The sequence below is a fragment of the Arachis stenosperma genome, chromosome 9, assembly GCF_014773155.1.
Source record: "Arachis stenosperma cultivar V10309 chromosome 9, arast.V10309.gnm1.PFL2, whole genome shotgun sequence".
NCBI classification, from domain to species: domain Eukaryota; kingdom Viridiplantae; phylum Streptophyta; class Magnoliopsida; order Fabales; family Fabaceae; genus Arachis; species Arachis stenosperma.
Window position 1 is genome coordinate 127,162,427 of NC_080385.1, and position 8,506 is coordinate 127,170,932.

Consider the following 8,506-nt stretch of genomic DNA (forward strand, 5'->3'; position numbering starts at 1 on the left):
GCCACATTGGCTTATGAACTTTTCATGTTAGGATTTTCTTAACTAATGCAATTTGAGGTATTTTCAGATATATGATTTTATTTAGCTTTCTACATCCTTGGCTTTAGTTGATTAATTGGTAACTCTTGAGTTGTCAAACTCATCGTGATTGATAATTGATATCTTTGCTGATTGATTTAGATTCCTATAACTTTAGTCTTTCCTCAAGAGTCGACTAGGACTTTAGGTGTTAAATTGATTTATCCACTTGACTTACCTTCATAGTTAGAGGTTGACTTAGTGGGAGCAAAAATATAACTCTCATCACCATTGATAAGGAGAACTAGGATAGGACTTCCAGTTTTCATACTTTGCCAAGAGTTTTTCTTTGCTATTGATTTAATTCCTGCAATCTACTTTTCTCATTCAACCTTTCAAAAACCCAAAATACTGTTTTCCATAACCAATAATAAATCATACTTCCCTATAATTCCTTGAGAAGACGACCCGAGGTTTGAATACTTCGGCTTATAAATTTTATTAGGTTTGTTACTTGTGAGAACCAAAACATTTGTACGAAAGGATTTTCTGTTGGTTTAGAAGCTATACTTACAACGCGATTATATTTGTGAATTTCTTACCGATAGAGAAACCCGATCGCCACAGAGCCCATACAGGAATCTTCAATAATCGATGTGCCCAAGTACCCACCATATTTTAACCCTGATCAGAACCAAGTAGTCTCCGATGTACCTATGCCCACCACTCCACCACTATCCCCTGCAGCTAAGCCAGTCAATGACCCTTGGGTAGAGTTCGATGGGATAGGGATCCCTGAGAGCTCTGGATCCATAGCTTCATCAAAGCATAGCTTACAAGCATGGATCGATAATATGTGGCGCACTTGTACACCAGTTCATTCGAGATCGGAAAGGAGGATTCCGCTAAAAATGTGAGCAGCAGCAACATCATGGGCACGTCAAAGTAATTATTTCTTTATTTCCGCCCAGTGTTTCACCAGCTTCTAATTATCCATGATCATTAGTAGTAGAAATAGTAGCAGTAGTAGTATAGTCGTAGTAGTGGTCTTTCTCCTCGCATTGTATAGATTTTTAGAGGACTAGCTCTTTGTTAAATATTTAATATAAATACGTTGGAGTGAGTCCCAAACTAGGGTGACTCTTGTAAGCCAAGGCCTATTAGTATAAATAATAAAGTCTGTATTATGAATAATCAGTGATCTATGAACCATGGTTATTTACTAAACTAAGCCTATGGGCGTTCGTGTATGATATGACTATATTTTGTTATGCCTTTTTATGTTTACATACTTCATAAAATGATTTGTTTCTCTTATAATTATCCTGACATATTCAAATAAATATGCGATCTCGACTAACACTATAGGCTCATATGTATATATTTAATATATGATCTAGAGTCCCTACAGTACGCCGAATAGTAGCACCTAGTTGCTAGCCTTGGTCATGACATGCTAGAAGTTGGATCATTACACCACAAAACATTGGCACCATTATCAGAAAACTGGAAGTTAACACGCACCATAGCGAATGTTCACCAAGAAGATGGATGTACTACATCATATTTGGAATCTTATAGAGGTCATCAAAACAATGATCGAGCATTCTCTATACCCCAAAACTCAGAAAGAAGGAAGGGTAGTAGCAGAGGAAAGAGATAGAGGGGACCTAAGAGGATAAAAGGTAAGTTCTCAAATTCACATTCCTGAAGGATCGAGATATAGGAATGCAGCAGAGATTATGAGTTTGGTTCATGGTCACTGAGACGTCTAAAAAAATTGGAGGCTGAGTGGGAACAACAACATGAGTTTGAACAACAACATTGAAGGGAACTACGAGGTCGTAGAGAGCTTGAAGAAAAAAACTAAAAAGGTTAGAGTCCAATCTCAAAAGCAAAAAGCCCTAGGCTGATTGTTATTCAACCTTTTAGGAAGTGAGGACCCATTCTTAGAGAAAATCATGCAAGCTGAAGTTCGTAGGAGCTCCAATACCCAGATATGGACCTCTATGATGGTACTTTAGACCCATGACATTACCTGAGCAATTTAAAAGCTGCATGTACCTGGAGGATGCGTTTGATGTAACTCGGTGTAAGGAATTCCCTATTAGGCTGAGCAAGGCCACAATAAAGTGGTTCAATAGCCTCTCATCCAAGTTGGTCACCTACTTCGATGACTTGGCTAAAAGCTTCCTCACACGTTTTTCAATTCATAAAGCTAAGACCAAACTCCGAGTCTACTAGGTGTCAAACAAAAATTCAGAGAGTCCCTTAGGGCCTAAATGGAGAGGTTTAACAAAGTTTGTTTAGAAATTCAAAGTTTACGTAACGGAGCAGCCATTATGGGGATCGATAATTATCTCAGAGATGATCCTTTCTCACAGTCAAATATAAAAAAGGCACCCGACCTCTTTATACGATGTGCAGGAATGGGCTAAGAAATACATTATCATAGAAAATAATGGTAATCAGTGGTTAAGAGAAGTGGGGGCCGGGGGGGGGGGGGGGGGAGGGGGTTGAATCTTAGCCCCTTTTTGCTGAATATTACTTTATGCCTTTTAAAAGAACTTCAGGAGATATTTTTACTTTCTGGTTAGGAGATATTTTTCAATTTGTCTCCAATGGAACAGAAACAGAATAGGAGTAGAAGAGAAAGAGAGAATCACACCCAAAGTATCATAGTTCAACTGCTAAGTGCAATGCAGCCTACATCCAGTCTCCATAATAATAGTGATGGAATTTTACTATAATCATCAGATTACATACACCAATCCTATCTGGGATAAATCTAGATTCTATCCCCAAATCTGAACTTGACTTGGACACCTACCAAGCTTTCAACCGTAAAGTGCTAACCCAACTTGTAAGGGAATCCCCACAGGATCATGAAAACACAACATACAGATGTACAAAAAAACTCTGAGATATCTATGGCTTTTTCTCTAATATTGCTCACTGTTTTTCCTCTCACTCGCTTTTTCTTACAAACCTCACCATGTTTCCTTTTTACCATGAGACTCAGACAGACAATACTAAGAAAAAAAAACAAAATAAAACCCATTGAAGGAGAAGAACTTGTTAGTTTAGGGTATCTATGAAAAACTCTGTGCTTTCTCGCCTTGTCTTAGCCCTTGGCCGTTCACCCTTATTATAGAAGGGGAAGCTTCCAAGATTGAAACCGGTTCAACCAAGCTAGCAACGTCTTCTCCAACAAACAGCAGTGGTTCGGGCAGAGAGAGAAGAGAGAGAAAAACCGAAACGGAACAACCATGCATGTACCTCTCTCAACCCTTCTCATCAAGTTCCTTCACTCTGAGCCCTTGATCTTGACTTTGGCTCCAAGAAAGAACTCTGACCCTTGATGAACCTCTGATCCTTGACAGATCCATGCTTTATTTTTGCTTCCTCCTATCTTGTAGCTCCAGAAGCTATCTTCTTTCTTTGATGGACAAAAATAGAAATGAGCTTTTGCCACTGAGAGCTTCTTCTCTGACTGAGGCGGATCTTTCCTTTTCTTGGCATGGAAGATCTTGAAGTTCTTCTAGAAATCTTGCCTTTAATGGCAAAAAGTTAGCCGTGCCCTACTTCGGATCTTTCTTCTTTACAAGCTTTCTTCATCCTAGCCTTTTCTTCTTCCATAGCTTCACTGTCACTTTCTCTGATAGCTTGTTTTCTTTTTTATTCTTTGATTGAAGTGACCGAATGAAAGGAGAGAGAGGAGAGAGAAGAGACAAAGCTTTCAATGCTAAATTAACTCAATTTAATTTTATGTTTTTGTTACCTATGTGAGCATTTAACCAAACTGGAATTTAAGTTCCAGTAACCAATGCATGCATTTAATTGAATTGAGATTTGTATTCTACTATCTAAAGAAAGTGGGTAACAGAAGAGTGCATCATCAAATTGAACCATATAGCCTCCTTGGGTCATTTTCTTCATCATTTTGATTTATTAAAATGGGCCTGAGGTTTGGGCTTTTCTCCAATTCAAGCCTCAGCAACTTGAGTGATCAAATTTGGCACAAAGCAAAATTAATTTATCAAGTTGGGCTTATGTGATTTTGACCCAATACAAAAATTCATTTAATTTTTTTCGCACACTAACAAACACATTAACCAAACAATTGGAAGCAAATATTGAAATAGCTTTCTAATTAATATTTTTAATAATATTTTATCATCATAATAATTCAAGTTTTTCAAACTCATCAATCTCCTCCTTGATGACAAACATTATTAAAAATGAATTGAAAAGAATTAGGATTAGAAAACTCCCTTGAAGATTTGGCTAAATCCTCCTCTTTCAATTGATCAAATTGCTCCCCTAAAAGTGTGCCTTATTATCCATCAATTTTCATGGAAGCAATACCTGTATGATCAAACAGTTCCAAAAAAAACTTTTAAATTTTCAGAACATGGAACCTTAAGAAACGAGTCGTAAAAGGCTTGTACTTGAGCAAACTCTTTTATCAAAAAATGATCAAAGCTCAAGTTCTAAGTCACTGCTCAAAGAAACATATTCAAAGCAAAGCATCAAGCTAAAATTTTCTTGCCAACAAATCAAACATATTATAGCAACCAATAAAACAGTGTTCAGCCACAAAAAAATAGAATAAAATAGTGTTCAGTTACAAAAATAGAGCACCAAATCAGAGCATGAAACACTAATCATAAAATATGATTAGATCAGAAACAGATGGCTCAAAAATAGAGAACAAGAATTAGAGCAACTGGTAGCCCCAATTCTATTTTCAATTCAGCCCATTTTTAATCTTTTTCTCCCCCTTTTGTCATCAAGGAGGGAACCTGCAAAATAGATGAAACAGCAATGCAATTCAACATAAATATTAAAACATAAATAAAGTATCAGAGTGATTAAGTATAGTCATCCCAAAATGAAAAAGTTCAAATGAAACTAAGTCCAAGAGTAACAAAATAAATATTGTCCAAGAGCATAAGCAACAGTGAGCGAATCTTTTAGGCATCAGAAAGATTGACATCAGTATCAAGATGATCATCTTCTCCTTCAGAATGAGTCGTGTCCTTGTTAGTAGTCTCTGGTGCACGAATCCACACTTTCGTACAGCTGTACCAGCAAGTGCACTAGATCTAAGTAATACCTGAGTGAGTCAGGGTCGATCCCACGAGGATTGTGGTTTGAAGCAAGCTGGTTATCTTGCAGGTCTTAGTAAGGCGAAATCAGAAGGTTGTTGGATACAAAATTGTATTAGGATTATTAGAATCAGTAATAGGAATATAGTTGAAGATTAGAGTTGCTTTGTCTTTCTGAATTAACTCTGGTATCACTGTCTTCTCTGCTTGTGAATTATCTCTTCTATGACAGGCTGTATGTGATCAAAGCCATTGCCTATGGTCCTTGATCTCCTCTACTCTAGATCAAATGCCATTGCTCATGGTTTTCCAATCTGACGGAGGGTGAAGCTCTAGCAGTTCATTCTCTTGGCGTTCCTACTCAAAACGCCATTGACAAGGTCGAATCTGGATCAGAGAATGCTGCTTCTTTAGATTCTAGCCTATACCACAAAGACCCTAATCTTCCTGGAAATCGGCTGAACAGGTGTCTCGAGAAGTCTCCAACAAAGTCGGGATTAGCCATATGAGAGATGTATAAACACTGTTGGTTTGCGCTTTCCGGTCACATATTCACATAAACCTAAGTAGACGGGGTGTTTGTCAGGAACGTTTGTCTTTGTTTGATGAATAGAGCTGATTGTCACTGATCATCCTATTTACCAAGTTGAAGAACGAATATACATCTTAGAAATAAATTAGACGGATCGAAGAAGAAACAGTAATACTTTTATTAATTCATAGGACTCAGTAGGGCTCCTTCCCTAACCTAAGAGGTTTAGAAACTACTGAAAAGAAAATACAAAGTAAGAACGTATGGTATGCGTCCTTCCTCTCTAGATCCCTGATGATTGTGTAAAATACACTTTAAATACTAAACAGATGACTAGTAAGGGTAAAACAGTCTATTTAGTGCTAAAATCCACTTTTGAGGCCCACTTTGTGAGTGTTTGGGCTGAGTTTTGATGAGATCCACGTGCTATGAGGCTTCTAGGGCGTGAAACGCTGGCTAGGGGGTCTCTGGGCGTTTGGATGCTGGGCTCTGCTTTGGGCGCTGGACGCCTGGAAGGGGGCAGGAAGTTGGCGTTGGACAGTTTTGGGCCTTATAATCCGAAGCAAAGTATAAACTATTATACATTGCTGGAAAGATCTGAAAGTCAGCTTTCCATATCCATTGAGAATGCTCCATTTGGACTTCTTAGCTCCAGAAAAGCTCTTCCGAGTGTAAGGAAGTAAGATCCAAACAGCATCTGCAGTGCTTTCTCTGTCTCTGAATTAGACTTTTGCTCCAGCTCAATTTCATCCAGAAATTGCCTGAAATTGTATAAAAACACAAAAAAATCATAGTAGAATCCAAAATGTGAATTTAACACTAAAACCTATAAAAACTTAATAAAACTAAACTAAACATACTAAAAACTATATGAAAATAATGTCAAAAAGCGTATAAAATATCTCATCAGTCTCCAAGCTGTTAATTAGCAAATTTACCCTTTCACGGAATTTGGTCCAGGCTTTTTCATTTCATAGGCTTGCTTTCGAGCCTCTTTATAGGACCTGACCATCATGCTGGACATATTGGAGAACTCATGCAGGACATCCTTGATAGTTTCAGAAAATCGAGAAGATTCAGGAGGAAGGCTTTCACTTTTGCTATCAGAAATCATGATGCCATTACACTCTTGGCCTTTTCCCTTTTGCAGAATCAAAAAGTCCTCTGCCTTTGGTTGTAGAGATCCTGTTCTCAACTGGCTCATTACTGAGATCCACATTGAAGTGCTCAAAGATACATGTCAGGAACATACCATATGGCAGATTAGATTCTTATCACTACGAACACAGTCCCACATGTCTAATCATAAGATAAGCAAATGAAATAGATGCATAATTCAGAATAGCAAACAAGACAAGAGTATCACAAATAGTAACCCTCTGGTAAGAACCACTTTGAGGCATCAAAACATGAGTGATGATTCGGTGTAGCAAGGCTCGCACAGGTCCGAGAGCCTTATGGGTTAGATTTGTGCCATAAAGAGCAGAAAAATTTTCACACACCCGAGTCAGAGCTACTTGAAGGGAAACACCAGCATAGTTATCCCATTTACCAGACATATATGCCCTAGCCCCTTCATCTTGATACCCCAAAGCAGCACTTATGGTATCTCTATTCAAAGTAAGATGAACTTTTGACGTAATTAGGATCAGGTGAAACTAAGATGTAATTCTCTTCATCATCTTGATTCTTACAGATAGGATATTAAAGTCGGACTATTTCTAAGGTCTCTCTATCCATCATAGAGACAACCACTAACATAATATTATTTACCCAATCTAAATCTTTTTGGAATTCTAGAAGGACTTGTTTGAACTATAGAACATGACATAAAGGTCATACACCTACAAAAGGAAAAAATTACTACATGAAGCACAAGAGGTCAATCAAAAGGAAAATAGGTCAAAACAACATGCAACAAAGCAATAAAAGCAACTCTTGTCATTCCTAACATAGTAGAAGCCAAAAGTGGCTAATCTCACAAATTCTTAATGGCGTCATCCTCAAGCGTGACGACAATGCCACTTGGGCAGCATGAACCTGAAATCAAACATAAACAAAACTCAACTACCACACAATAACAAGAACTATTGAGACTGTAAAAATGCTTAAATCAACATTCACAGAGATATTACCAAGAAATTATGGACATTCATTTTGATTACGATCGAAAATGTGTAGTATGTGAAGATACCATGAAGAACAATAAACAACAAAATAGCAACAACCATTCCACGTGAAGATAAAAAAATAGGAAAAACACTAATATTTAAGAACAAGCAAGAAGCATAGCAAGAACGTTTGGGAACCTTAGAAGCACCGATGGACGCCAAGAAAAAAGCGAGTCCTTTGAAGCAGAGGCAATGTAGAGTAGCATAAGAGGAATAGAGAATTGCTGAAAAAGAAGAAGAAAGAAAAACGTTTTTGAAAAAAAAAAAAAAAAAGAAGAAAGAAAAAAGAGACCATATAGGTTGTAACTATTAAGTTATAGTGTGACTAGATCAAATAATATTATAAAAGGTAAAGTATTATTTTGGTCTTCAATGTTTGGGTAAGTCGTAATTTGGTCTTTAACATTTCAAATGTTCTATTCCAGTCCCAAAAAGTTTCAAAAGTCCATTTTAGTCCCAAAAAGTTCCAAATGAGTTCAATGTTGTTCCACTATTAAAATTGACACAAACAATTAGGATATTTAAGAGTCAATAACGTTTGATTTAGTACATAAATAAAATTGACACACCAATGATCACTAATGTAAAAGCTTTTTCTTTGATTCTAGTGTGTTGATATTTGAAAAGATTTGTGATTCTTTTTTATAAGAAGAAGATCAAGAAGAGGAAATGTT